We start from the raw sequence: 14049 nt of genomic DNA, 5'->3' as shown, positions 1-14049 counted from the left end.
CCCTCGTTGGCCTCCTGCGGCTCAGCTGTGGAGGGGCTCCCCTGCCGGCCCAACAGACCCACCTCGGGGCTCTGCCTAAACCAGCCTGTCTGTGAGAGCCTAGCTGCTGGGGCGGGAGGGCCTGCCCCAGACTTCTCACAGCACCCTGTCCCAGACCCCTCCAGGCCCTTGACCCAGACCACACCCCTGTGATCCCTAGCCTGGTCTCCAAGAGTCAGAGAAGAGGCCTAATTGAGGGTGAAGGCAGGCCCTCGGGTCTGGGGCCTAGCTCTGTCCTTGTGGAAGTTTGGGGCAGCGAGGGAAGAGTTCTCACGAGCTGGAGACCCACTCCTGGCAAGGGAGTCACTCCGAACTCATCCTGCCTTGGCGAGGAGCACGCAGCCCCTTTCCTGTGAGGTCTCACAGCCTTATTCCTGTCCTAACCCAGGTCCTCTTAGGGATGCTGGGACGTGGCCTTCAAACAGGGGGTTTGCAGGGTGGAGACCCCCTTCTGCCAGGCCCCTGTAAGGCAGCTGACTTAGAGTGCCCCCCCACCTCCTGGTTCTGGCATGGCCTGAAGTGGGGACCCTTTTTCTCTGCCCAGCGTGCCCCCACAGAGGCTCAAGCTGGACACCAGTGGGATGGGAGCCAAAAGTTGCTTATCAACCTGTCTCTCTGTGCTAGGGGAGCTGGCCTCCCATCTGCTCCCCAACCTCCTCCCCAGACAAGGTCCCCATAGTTCTTTGAACATCATAGCTGCTCCCCACGCCAAACCTTTGCAGGGGCCATTTTCTGCCCTGGAGTTGTATGTCTCCTCTGCCCACCTAAAAGGCTCCCCAGCTAAAGGGTCACCTCTTCAAAGCTTCTTGCCCTTATTGTCAGGGCCACTGCCCCCAGAGGGCCCCCTGCAAAATGGTCAGGGGGTAGGGGTGTGCTCTATCAGGTAATTTTGAGTGTCGCTAATATCCAATCAGCAGCAGGAGGGGAACTGGCTGCTCCAAGTGTGTGTCCGTATGAGTGTGTGTATCTGTTCAGGTGTCTGTGCTTATGGGTAGGTGTGTCTGTGTGAATGAGCGTGTCTATAACTATGTGTATATGTATGTCTGTGTCTCTTGGGATATCTGTGTGACTTTATCTGTGTATATTATTTATATGTGTCACTGTGTCTTGTATCTTTGTGTGTGTGTGTTTGTATTTGTCTGTGAGTGTGTGACAGGTGTGTGATGGAGGCTGGCAGGCCTTCCTCTCATTTCAGAGGCTGAGCAAAGCCTGGGAGGACTGAAGTGTGGCTGTATGGGGAAGGGGCGAAGGGTCTGGACACAACCTGCCTCTTGTTTTTCTTTTTTCCTTTCATTCCCAGTTTCCTCCATCCCCATCCCAGCTCCACAGATTGGCTCATCTCTGAGGGGCTGGTAGCAGGCTCTGAGCAGGAGTGAAGACTTGTGGGTGGGGATCCCCATCCCTGGGTATCCTCCTGCTTGGTAGTCTTCGGCCTTTGCCCACCCTCCATTTCAGGCTCCCTCGGCTCAGTCTGACACTGGAGTCACAGGCCCCACCCTTGGGCAGCTTCCAGTCTGACACAGAGAATCACAGAAAATAATCCACATGAGTCCTGTTCCATGTTAGAGGTTGTTCGATTCAATTGCCATCAGAAAGTTTGGGCCCAGGTAGACATGGACAAGTGTCCTGCAGAGCCTCCCCCCCTTTACTGTCCTCTCTGTGCCCTTGCACCTCCCCCCTCTATCCTCTAGCACCATTGTAAGCCTACCCACTGACCTCACGGGCTGCCTGCTTCTCCTGGTTGGGGAAGCAGAAGGAAGGATCAGCCTCTGAGTGTGTCCTCTAGGAACAGCCTCTCTCTAGGCGAGGCTTCCCTCCTCTGGCCTTTGCTCAGGATTTCTTCCATAGATGCACTCACTGCCAGCCCTGCCCCTCCAAATCCATCTCTATGGTGCAACTGGAGGAGACTTTCAAAAGCGTAAATCTGGTCCCACCACTTCATCGCTCCTATACTCTCCGTGGCTCCCCATGACCTACAGGAGAAGATCCAAGGTGTGGACTGCCCCTGCCTGACGTCCCAAGCTGCCCTTCCCAGCCCTAACCTCCAATCCCATCTCTTGCCCCTCATATCTGCCTTCTATGCTTCTGACACTTTCTTCTACTTGGGTGAGTCCCTAGCCCCCACCTGCTCAGAGGCAATAATATCCTTCCTTCCCTTGGGCCCTTGGGGAGAAACTGGCCCTTTGGACCCTATTGTGGGCGCTATGTCTGCTTAGAGAGCCCCCAGCCCTGATCACCACCAGGTAGGGCTTTTAGGAAGACTCTGGATTCAGAAGGCAGGAAGGGTGTGTCCCTTTCCCCGTGCCCACCTCCTGGCCTGACATGGCAGACCAGTAGGCAGTTTTAAGGCAGAGGGTGATGTTTGTCTTTAGGACATGTCATTCCCCCACCTAAGCCTATGGATGCTGAGGGGCTGTGGAGAGAACTTCTTAGTCTCCCTGCCCCGCTGCCCACACCTGGCTGCTTGCTCCTCCCCAGAACTTGGGACACACACACACACACACACGCATATGTGTGTAGCAGGGGGAGGCCAGATGCCTTCACAGCTTACCTCGGGAGGGAGTGGAGGGTGGGCTGAGGCTTTTGTCACCAGTAGACCCTGTTGACTGTGCCTCATGGTGTGCTGGTGCCTAGCTGGGTTCCTTACCTGGTTACTTCTCCCGGGGTGGGTGGAGGACTCTCCATCCTCATTCTATATAAGGGAAAGCTGAGGCTTAGAGACAACAGGGCCCTACCCAATTCAGACCCAGTGGGCTGTCCCAGAGTCTGTGCCCTTGCCTGTGCCACATGTTGCAGGAGGCTGGTGAAGGGAGGGTAGTACCTGGATACCCAGAAGCAGCCTCCCTGGATGACTGCCCAGCTCTGCCTGCCCCTTCCCTGGGGCAGGAGGTGGGGGATCCTGGGACAGAGGCTTCTGGAGTATTCCTCTACCAGATTCCTGAGGTGTGAGCTTCCTTCCAGGAATTACTCAGCCTGTTCCCACCCCGCTGGACTTCCTCTCTGTGGCTCACGGCCTCAGTCCGCATCATTTTCCTCGTTGGAGATGGGAATATGGAAGGCCCAGCCTGTGACCAGAAGTTCACGGCTCAGCCTTCATTGTGCCCTACCTCCACTGTTGCAAGGGCCACTGGCACCTCCTCCATCATAAAAAGAAAGCCCTGGGGTCCCACATTCCTGCTGAGCCTCCCCAATACCCTACCCCACATGACACCCAAAGCACCAGAATCGGCCCCATCTCCTGGAACTCTGCATCAACACTGCCCCACTTTACAACCCCCTTTCCAGTGTGATGTTATTAGAATTCCCAGCAGGGACACTGGAAGCCTTCTTGGAGGAGGTGACCCCTGATCTGAGCCCTGAAGGATGACTGAGAGAGTTATCCACATGGAGAAGCAGGAAGGGCATTCCAGGAGAAGGAAACAGTGTAGACAAAGGCAAGGAGGGTGGAATGGGCAGGAGTAAGAATGAAACTGAAAGCCTCAGCCACCAGCTGGATGAGGGGCTGGGTGTGTTTGTCCCTGGTGCTTTCAAGTACAGACCTATCCTTGTGTTCTACCTCAGCAGGCACCTTGGCCCTTTGCTCAGCAGCCCCCAACCCCACTTGCTCCAACTGGGCACTTTCTGTTTTGGGTCTTTGATCTCTATTCCAGGCCACCTAGAGTTCAGCTTCATCACACAGTTCTCTCTCTTCTCACCACTTAGCTTGGGTGATACCTCCCCTTGCCAGCCTCTGCCCCACAGAATTGCCCCTCCACTAGGGTGTGGGGGTACCAAGACTGAGGGAAAAGGAAATGTTGGGAGGAAATGATACTTCCATTTTATCCATGTCAAATTGGAGATTCTGGGGCTGCTGTGTAGACAATGCTGGCTACCCCCTCCCCCACTATCTATTCTCTTTTTCTTGATAATTAAATCTTCTCTTGTTAGCCATGCACATGGCCACCCAGCATACAAAATAGATTTCCCAGGCTTTCTTGCTGCTAGGCATGACCATGTGACTAAGTTCTGGCTAACGAGATGTAAGCAGAAATGTATGTGGCATCTTCCAGCTTTTAAACATTGCTGTTGGTTGCCCATTATCTCTTATTTCTCATCCTGCCTTTCGCTACCCTGCTGCCTGGAATGTGAATGGGATGAGTGCAATTCTAACCACCATGGACCATAAGGTCGAGAGACACAGCCTAGTGATAGCAGAACAGTGACCTGCAAGGAGACTGGCACTTGAGCAATGTCCCCATGCCAGTCCAGGTCTGTGTACCTCCAGATTTTTAAATACTCATACGAAAAAAAGAAACTCTTATTTAGGACACCGTATTTTCGGTCTCTGTTACTCATAGCAGAATGTAATCCTATCTGATTTGACCCCAAGGAGAAATGTTGAGTAGGCAGTTGGTATATGGATCTGGAGCTCGGAGCAGAGTTTTGGGTTGTGGGTAGAAATTTGGCAGTCATCCTTATGGAGATGGTAACTGAAGCCACCGGAGCGGATGAGGTCACCCAGGCAGAGTGTGCAGTGTGAAAGAGAAGGGAAGAGGGCTGCCACCCCACCCCCTTGCCCATGAAAGATGATTCTAGCTTTCCCACTCAGTTTCATCCACCCCTTTCATCTCAGGAGGATTCTGTCTCCCCAGAAGGCTTCTTGGCTTTTATGACTTGGCTTTTATGATACAGAATCAGGATGGAGGGAGTCTGGGGAAAGACAAGAGATGTAGAGACTTGGGGAAAATTGTTTTGAGGTGTTTTTGTTGTTGTTGTTTTAAATTGGGGGATGTTGGGGAATAGTGTGTTTCTCCAGGGCCCATCAGCTCCAAGTCGTTGTCCTTCAGTCTAGTTGTGGAGGGCGCAACTCATCTGTTTTCAATCTTTAATTGCAGGGGGCGCAGCCCACCATCCCATGTGTGACTTGAACCAGCAACTTTGTTATTGAGAGTTCATCCTCTAGCCTACTGAACCAGCCGGCTGCCCCTCCAGAAGCTCGGTAGCAGCTCATTGTCTTCAATCTAGTCGTGGAGGGCACAGCTCACTGGCCCATGTGGGAATCCAACTGGCAACCCTGTTGTTCAGAGCTCACGCTCTAACCAACTGAGCCATCGGCCGCCCTCTTAAGGTATTTTTAACGAGAGAATTATATGAGCAGCTATGGTGTGTGGCAAAGTGGATCAGAGAGAGAAGAAGGGGGTTTTATAAAATGTTGCAAGTATCCCTTTCATGGTATTCAAGAAAACACATAGAACTTGAAATGTGCTGAAATTACTTTTTGGTTGCTAGTCTCAACCTCTTCTGTCATCACATCACCTGAGACTGGTCTACTTGAATGATGGCTTTAGAAGTGTTACACAAGTAACAAAAATATCTTAGAGTAGAAAAAGATAGAAGCTTATGTTAAGGGCACAAGGGGCTGGTATGTTACAGAATCGGGGGGCAGAGGCATGCATTGGGGCTTCACAAGGGCATGGAAGAAGAAACTAGAAATACGTCAGCAACCGGGGAGCTGTCGCCCTGGCCACTTTCCTTCCTCTGTTGTTATGTGAACTCTCCTCTCTGCTGCTCTCTGCATATCTGCTAAATTCCTCTTTTGCTGCAGATTGCCTTTAAAAAAAAAATAATAATAGACTTTATTTTTAAAACAGTTTTAGAATTACAAAAATGTTGAGCAAGTAGTACAGAGAGTTCCCATCTATCTTCTCCCTCACACACAGTTTCCCTATTATTAACATCTCGGATTAATGTGGCATATTAATGTAGTTATTAGGTTGGTGCAAAAATAATTGCAGTTTTTGCGATTATTTTTAACGTTTTAAACTGCAATAACTTGCACCAACCTAATACAATTAGTGAACCAATATTGATACATTATTAGCTAAAGTCCATAGTTTACCTTAAGGTTCACTCTTTGTGTTGTACATCTATGGGTTTTGATAAATACATAGTATGTATTCACCATTACGATATCATACGATTTCACCGCCCTGAAAATCCCCTGTGTTCCACCTATTCATCCCTCCCCAAATACTTGGCAACTACTGATCATTTTACCGCCTGTAAAGTTTTGTTTTTTTCCAGAATGTCAAATAGCAGGAATAATACAGTTTGTCGCCTTTTCAGAGTGTCTTCTTTCACTTAATAATATGCATTAAGTTTCCTCCATGTCTTTGCATATCTTGACAGCTCATTTCTTTTTTATTGCTGAATTTATATTCCATTGTATGTATTAACATAGTTTATTTATCCATTCACTTACAAAAGGACATCTCAGTTGCTTCCAGTTTTTGGCAATTATAGACAAAGCTGCTATAAACATTTGTGTACAGGGTTTTGTGTAGACATAAATTTTCAACTCAATTGGGTAGATATCGAGGAGCGTGATTGCTGGATTGTATGGTAAGACTGTTTAGCTTTGTAAGAAACCTCTAAACTGGCTTCCAAAGTGGCTGAGCCACTTGGCATCCCTACTAGCAAAGAATGAGAGTTCCTTGCTCCACATCCTCGTCAGCATTTGGTGTTGACAGTGTTCTGCATTTTGGCCATTTTAATAGGTGTGTAGTGGTATCACATTGTTGTTTAAGTTGCCTTTCTTCAGTGACATGTGATGTGGAACATCTTTTCATATACTTATTTGTCATCTGTATATCTTCTTTCATGAGGTGTCTGTTAAGGTCTCTGGCCCATATTTTTAATTGGGTTGTTTGTTTTCTTATTGTTGAAGTGTAAGAGTTCTTTGTATATTTTGGATGTAAGTCCTTTATCAGATATGTGTTTTGCAAACATTTTTTCCCAGTCTGTGGTTCTTTTTCATTCTCTTAACAGATTGCCTTTTATTTATTTTCTCTTTTCCATGTGTGTGATCATTCCACAGCTCCTGAATTTATTTGCCCTGTATAAGCAGATGCCATAAACTAGTGTCTCTAGTTCCAGTTCCAGATTTTTGGGAGACTATTATTTGACCAGTTTAGTGAAGTGGGAAATTAATTATGGCTGAATGTTGTGGTGACACTAAGGTAGCTGGAAGGGAGTCTGGGAAATGTAATTTTAGTTTTCTAGTCTCTTCAGTACAGGAAAACAAACTAGAAAGAGGTGGGAAGGGAGAGTCAACCTTCCATGTACATGTAGGAGGTAGAGCTTGGTGGGTGGGTGGGGGAGTATTGATACCGTATAATATGTGTTGGTAAAAAAATTCAACCATTACAGAATGGGGCAAAATGAAAGCAAAATCCCCTACATCCAGTTCCACTCTTCAGAACTTTTTCCAGTTTCAGTTATTCCGGAGTTTTAACATCATAGTTTTAATAATGTGCTTTACTTCTGGTTCTCAGTTTAGTAACTCAAGAGAGCGTCTAATTGATACCTCATCATTAAAGTGAGAATTTAAACCACACTATCTCTCAGCTTCCCCCATGCCTTCTTGTTCAGTTGTGTGAGCTATATCATTATTGCAGTCTTAATTGGTGTTATTTATAGTTCTAAACAATCTATATTTACCTTTCTTTTTTGTTTTTTTCTTTTGTGTTAAACAATCTATATTTAAAACTTAGTTCCTTTTCCATCAAGACAGAATTTCCTGAGCCCCACCACTATGGATGAACAATTAGTCTCTCTATGCCACCTACCACCTTCCTTCTCCATGTCCTTCTAATTTCTATTAGTTTTATCTTTACATTCCCATGGTCAAAGTTGGTAACATTTGCATTCTGTTCTGTAATTGAATTAAGTCTTCCATTCTTTAGCTTTAGTTTGATTCTGAAAACGAACCAATCTTATGATTGTATAAGCGTTATTTACTGTGGAACCAAGTCATGAGATAGCTCCACTGAGAAGGAAGTGTAATGCCATCTGCTCCACCCTCTGCTACACAAAGGAGAATATTTGCTGTCTCAAATACTAAGGTCAAGGAGAGTCTTTTTTTCTGACAGTCCACTCATTGCTTAAAATCATGCTTCACATGTGTTTGTTTCATATTTAGTCCCTGGAACAGATTTTGTTGTTTCTGGTTTTCTAATTGCTTTTCTTTTTTCTTTCTGAGAGAAGAAACAGATGTCATCTCCATTATGTGACCACAAAATCGACTTGCCATGCACACTTTCCCACGTCTGGGTCCTTTGTATGTGTTGTGAGATGTGGTAGCTGTTGTATTTATCCAGCATTCCTTTTCCCTCACTTTTCTTTTAGTGAACTGCTGCTCCCTTAGTCCAACTGTGTGACTTGGGTTTTTTCCAATTGCAGTGGCTTCAGGGGTGGGCTTATACCCAACATCTGGCAGTTTACCTCTATTGTGACTCATCTGAGGGATGGAGACACAACGGAGGCACAGATAACTGGAATCCTTCGATGGGATTGATCAGTGGATTTTGAGAGAAGCACTCACCCCTTTAGCTTCAGGTAAAGCTTGATCCAGGGACTCTACTGATGTCATCAAGGACCCAGGGTCATTATATAGCTTTGCTTTGCCCTCAGTGTTGTCTTCACTGCCTGGCTATTCATGGTGGACTGCCAGCAGCAACAAGCTCCACTTACATAACAAATAGGGGGGAGGGGTGTTAATTTCACCCAGTTCATAGGGTTTGAGAATACAGCAGGGAATCAGAGCATGTTTTACCACAAGAAGAGTGAATTCATTTGGACACCCAAACCACAGATGTTCCTACTCCTTTCTATTGAATTTCTTTTTATTACAGTGATTCTATTTTAAATTTCCAACAATTACTTCTTGCTTTATTTTCATAGCTGTCTCTTTTTGTTCTATGAATGTAATAATATTAGACTTTTTCTTTTTATAAGTTCTCTTCCGTTCTTTCAATTATCTGTTTCCTCTGGGGTCAGTTTGTTCACCTTTTGTTTAGTTTATTGAAGAGGCAGTATAACCGAGTAGTTCAGAGTAAAATGCAGGAAACAGACAGCCTCGGTTCAGATTCCATCTCTCTGCCCCTCACTAGCTGTGCAAACCTCAGACAAGTTATGTTACCTTTCTGTGATGTGGATTCCTGTAAAGTGGAGATAACAAAAGCACCTAGGGCAGAGGGTCATTAAAAGAGTTAATAAATGTAAAACGCTTAGAACACTGCAAGGCCCACAGTAAGCACGCAATAACTATTTGCTGTTTTTTTTTTTTCCCTTAATCTGTCTCCTTTTCTTGTTTTTTCTCAGCTATCTGGTGAGACCTGGTGATCAATTCATCTTTATGAATGAAGGGAAGGGCTGGTTGGCACTGGATCCTTAGCAGTGGAGCGTGGAGAGGTCCATATGCCTGCTGCCATCATTTTGAGGTGTGTTGTGTCCCACAGAGAGTTCGCTCTTGCTGTCCATAGCTGCTCCGGCCTGTGAGGCAGCTTTCTCTCAGGCATGCTTCAACTATGATTTCCTCTGCCCCCATTTGTCTCTCATTGCAACCCACCTTTTTTCTGTCTTCTAGAAGTAGATCAATATCCCCGTACCGTTGATGTTCCCCCAGCCATCCTGTTCCCAGCCCTCCTATGGGTTTATTTCCTTTTCCCTTACCTTTCTGTGCTTTTGGTGGCATTTGAGGGGCTAGAGGTGGTAGACACACAATCTCAGCCCACCATCTTGAAATGGAAGTTGGTGTAGTGGTTTAAGTGTTTCTAACTCCAACTAATGCTGCACAGACGGGGCTTCTTGGGGTGTAAAGTGTTTACACTGGACACCTAGACCCCACACAGGAAGGAGAAAGGGAGGGTCCACAACTTGGGCCTTTTTATTTTCTTGTGAGGTTTCTGTGGGACTGTTGGCCTCAGTGGGTTATCCCACAGACCTGACGGCTGGGTTGGGAAGGGTGGCTCTTCGGTCTCCCTGAGAATCCCAGAACTCTCAGACTCAGGGAACAGAAGTGGGTGAGTGCAAGCAAGGGAGGAGAACCAGAGGGACAGACCACAGGCTGTGTGGGGTGACTGAATGAGTGAAAATCCGGGTGTGGCTGTGGGACTAGATGGTACCTTGGGCTGGGGATGGGAAGCACACTTTCAGCCACTGTCACTCTGCACTCACAGAGCTCTTCTGACATTCCAGGCTCTGTGGGAAGCTCTTCCCACAAGCTGTCTGGAAGGCTTCAGGTTCAGAGTGGTTGAGTGACTTCCTCATGATCACACAGCTGGTGAATGTCTGGATTTGAACTCAGCTCTATGCAGGGCCCAGGCTCTTAACCACTGTGCTACATTACTCCCACCTGCCCACAGGCTGACCAAAGCAGGGTCCGGAAGATCTCCCTTGGGCTACTATGGACTCAGTTGCCCACACTGAAGATTTTGCAATTGGGTATGCAATGACAAAAGCGAGGGAGCCGGGGCTCTGGCGCCCTCTGGAGGAGATAGGAGGCTCTGCAGAGATGCTGTCGAGGTAGGCAAGGGCCTAGGGCTGGGATACCTGCAAGTCCAAGGAATGAATGATAGAATTAAGGTTATGGTTGCACCATGTAAGGGCAAGGCTTAATCTCTCCTCATTCCTTTATAATAAACCCCCAATATTTACCTGGGCACATCATTTATTGGAATAAAGACATAAGGTCATGGGACTAACTTCTGGCTAGTGTGCTATAAGCAGAAATGAAGTGTGCAGTTTAAGGAGTTATCCTTAAAAGATGGGGGCATGATCTACTGTGTTTCTTCCTCCATCCCACTTTCTGGAATGCAGATATAATAGAGCTCAAGCACGCTTCTCGGACCATAAGTAAAAGCAGTCCATTGAAGATGGTAGAGCAAAAAAATAAGAAGGGTAGACCCTTATGAGGATTGTGCCATTGCCATATCAGCCTTAGATGCTAATACTTATCTGAGAGAGAGGGAGATATACTTCTATTTTATTTAAACCACTGTTATTTTGCATTTTCTGTCCTTCAGCCAAGCTTTTTTCATTAAAAAAAAAAAATGCTTGTTTATTCCAGAACAAAAGTAAAACACATTACCAAAATTTTACTAAGAGTAACACCATTCAGCTAGGAAATAAATTAATTTATTAACCAGAGTTAATTTCATATTCAAGATTTCACATTTCAAGCATTGCCGCTAAATATAGATGGTCCGGTGTCTCAGGCAATCGGAGCTCCGTGCTCCTAACTAGGAAGGCTGCCGGTTCGATTCCCACATGGGCCAGTAGGCTCTCAACCACAAGGTTGCCAGCTCGACTCCTCGACTCCTACAAGGGATGGTGGGCTCTGCCCCCTGCAACTAACAACGGCAACTAACAACGGCAACTGGACCTGGAGCTGAGCTGCGCCCTCCACAACTAAGATTGAAAGGACAACAACTTGACTTGGAAAAAAATCCTGGAAGTACACACTGTTCCCCAATAAAGTCCTGTTCCCCTTTCCCAATAAAATCTTAAAAAAAAAAAATAATATATGTATATATGGTTTGACATCTTTGCTCATGTTCTGTCTCAATTCTGAAAAGTTCTATTATTTTAGGATCTTCCATTCTTAGGACAAATTTTGATCTGATATGCTTAATACAAAGAGATGGAATTTCAGGATACAAAAGTCCAAGCTTTGTTAAAGAGTTTTCCCCCTGTCCTTTATTCCTTCTATCTTATAACCTGAAAACAATATGGATATGAACGTAGTTATGCGCACTACTTTGAGCTATCTGTCTCAAGGTTGAAAATGTCAATTGTCCAAAAAGTCAAGGGCATTAGTTTCATGTAATGGAAAGTGGATGTCAAAGTTGGGTGCCTACTATTTATAGCCAAAATTCTTGGGAGAATGTCTTAGCTCTCACTCCAGCAAGTGGAGTGAATGGAATGACTTCTGTCCTTTGTTGTTTTTTTTGTGTTTTTTTTTTGAGCAATTTTAGGCTCCCAGCAAAATGAGGGAAGGTACAGAGACTTCCCATATGCCCTCTGTCTCCCACATGAATAGCCTCCCCGCTATCAACATCCCCCACCAATTTGTTACAATTGATGAACCTGCATTGACACATCATAATCACCCCAAATCCATAGCTTACATTACAGTTCACTCAGACTTGCACATTCTGTTGATTTGGACAAATGTATAATGACTTGTATCTATCATTATGGTATCATACAAAGTATTTTCACTGCCCTAAAAAATCTCCTGTGTTCCATCTATTCATTCCTGTCTCCCCAACCCCTGGCAACCACTGATCTTTTTACTGTCTCCATAGTTTTGTCTTTTCGATAATGTCATAGAATTGGAATCATATAGTAGGAAGCCTTTTCAGGTTGGCTTATTTCATTTAAATATGCATTTAATGTTTTTTCATATCTCTTCATGACTTAGTAGACAGCTAATTTCTTTGAACAATATTCCATTGTCTGGATGTACTACAGTTTATTTATCCATCACCTACTGAAGGACGTCTTGGTTGCTTCTGAGTTTTGGCAATTATGAATAAAACTACTATAAACACCATGTACAGATTTTTGTGGGGACACAAGTTTTCAACTCGACTGGGTAACTATTAAGGAGCATGGTTGCTGGATTGTATGGTAAGACTATGCTTCATTTTGTAAGAAACCCCAAACTGGCTTTCGAAATGGCCACCAGGCTTTGTGTTCCCACCAGGAATGAATGAGAGTTCCTGTTGTTCTTCATCCTCACCAGAATTTGGTCTTGTCAGTGGTCTAGATTTTGACCATTCTAATAGGTGTGCAGTGGTATCTTGTTTTAATTTGCATTTCTCTCATGACATATGATGTGGAGCATCTTTTCATATGTTGATTTTCTTTTATTTTTTTAAAAAATTTTATTGGGGGAATATTGGGGAACAGTGTGTTTCTCCAGGGCCCATCAGCTCCAAGTCATTGTCCTTCAATCTAGTTGTGGAGGGCGCAGCTCAGCTCCAAGTCCAGTCACCGTTTTCAATCTTTAGTTGCAGGGAGCACAGCCCACCATCCCATGTGGGAATTGAACTGGCAACCTTGTTGTTGAGAGTTCGTGCTCTGACCAACCTGAGCCACCCGGCCGCCTCTTCATATGCTGATTTGCCATCTGTATATCTCTTTGGTGAGGTCTTACTTATTTTTTTTACAACGAAAAAAATTATGCATTGGGCAAACCTCCAAATGTCCCCAGGCCTGATTCTCACATCTGGAATGAGAATCATAGTACGTACCTCACAGAGTGTTTGTGAAAGTTAAAAGTATGTGTGGCAGTCTGACCTCTTGAGAAATAGCCTAGCAATTTTTATTTTTTAAATTTACTTTGGTAACTGTAGACTCAAATAAATAACCAAAGGTAATGTTCCCTAACTAGACAAAGTAGACAAGACTTTGTTCTCCTTACCCCAAGAAAAGATAAGCATGTCCTGTGCATGCTGTTCTGGGACATAGGCCTTGTATAAGTTTACTACTGTAGCTAACAAGTGACCGCAGAATTCTTGGTGGCATCCGACAATAAACACATACCTGCAGGTGGGCTCAGGTCTGGCTGACTTTGGCTGGGCTCAGCTTGGCTTCGTTCCAGGTTGTGGGTTTGGTTCAGGTCTGTTCCACATGTCTGTCCTCCTGTTTGCACCAGCAGGTTACCTGGAGTATGTCCTTTGCGTGGTAATGGCAGAAATGCAAGACGGCAAGGTCAAGACTTTGTTTATGTCACGTCCATTCACATCCATTGCCCACAGTAAATTTTGGTTAAGACCAAAATCAAGGGGGGAAAGAATATGCTTCCCACCATGACGCCATGGAGTAGACGTATATAGTCTACAGTGGACTGAAGGATTGGGGCCGATAAGTTGCACAGGCCTAGAGCTGGGGGTCCCTGGACCGACAAGCTTTATGTTTGGGTTGGACGAAGAAGCAATGGGATGAACCCATTGTATTTTGGTCAAAAGAGGAAATGACCCAAGATTCGGAGTAATATAGGGGCTACAAAGAGGGTACAGTGACAGAGACTTAATCTCTCTGGGGCCTGAGGATTTCAGGGTAGAATGTCAGGAGACAATTTCTTTTTTCTTTTTATTTTTTTTTAATTTTTTTTTTTTTTAATTAAATTTATTGCGGTGACAATTGTCAGTAAAATTACATAGATTTCAGGTGTACAATTCT

General features: G+C 45.5%; 1 long non-coding RNA gene across 1 annotated transcript; it reads left to right on the top strand.

Annotated features, from left to right (window-relative positions):
• The first annotated feature begins 4654 nt into the window (after positions 1 to 4654).
• On the top strand, positions 4655 to 10663 carry LOC141568190 (uncharacterized). The gene is made up of 3 exons (XR_012491234.1): positions 4655 to 4775; positions 4914 to 5146; positions 9181 to 10663. It is a non-coding gene; the product is annotated as an uncharacterized LOC141568190 (long non-coding RNA).
• The last annotated feature ends 3386 nt before the right edge of the window (positions 10664 to 14049 follow it).

Source organism: Rhinolophus sinicus, linkage group LG13 (genome assembly GCF_036562045.2).
Source record: "Rhinolophus sinicus isolate RSC01 linkage group LG13, ASM3656204v1, whole genome shotgun sequence".
Lineage (NCBI taxonomy): Eukaryota > Metazoa > Chordata > Mammalia > Chiroptera > Rhinolophidae > Rhinolophus > Rhinolophus sinicus.
This window is presented reverse-complemented; position numbering and strand designations above follow the sequence as displayed.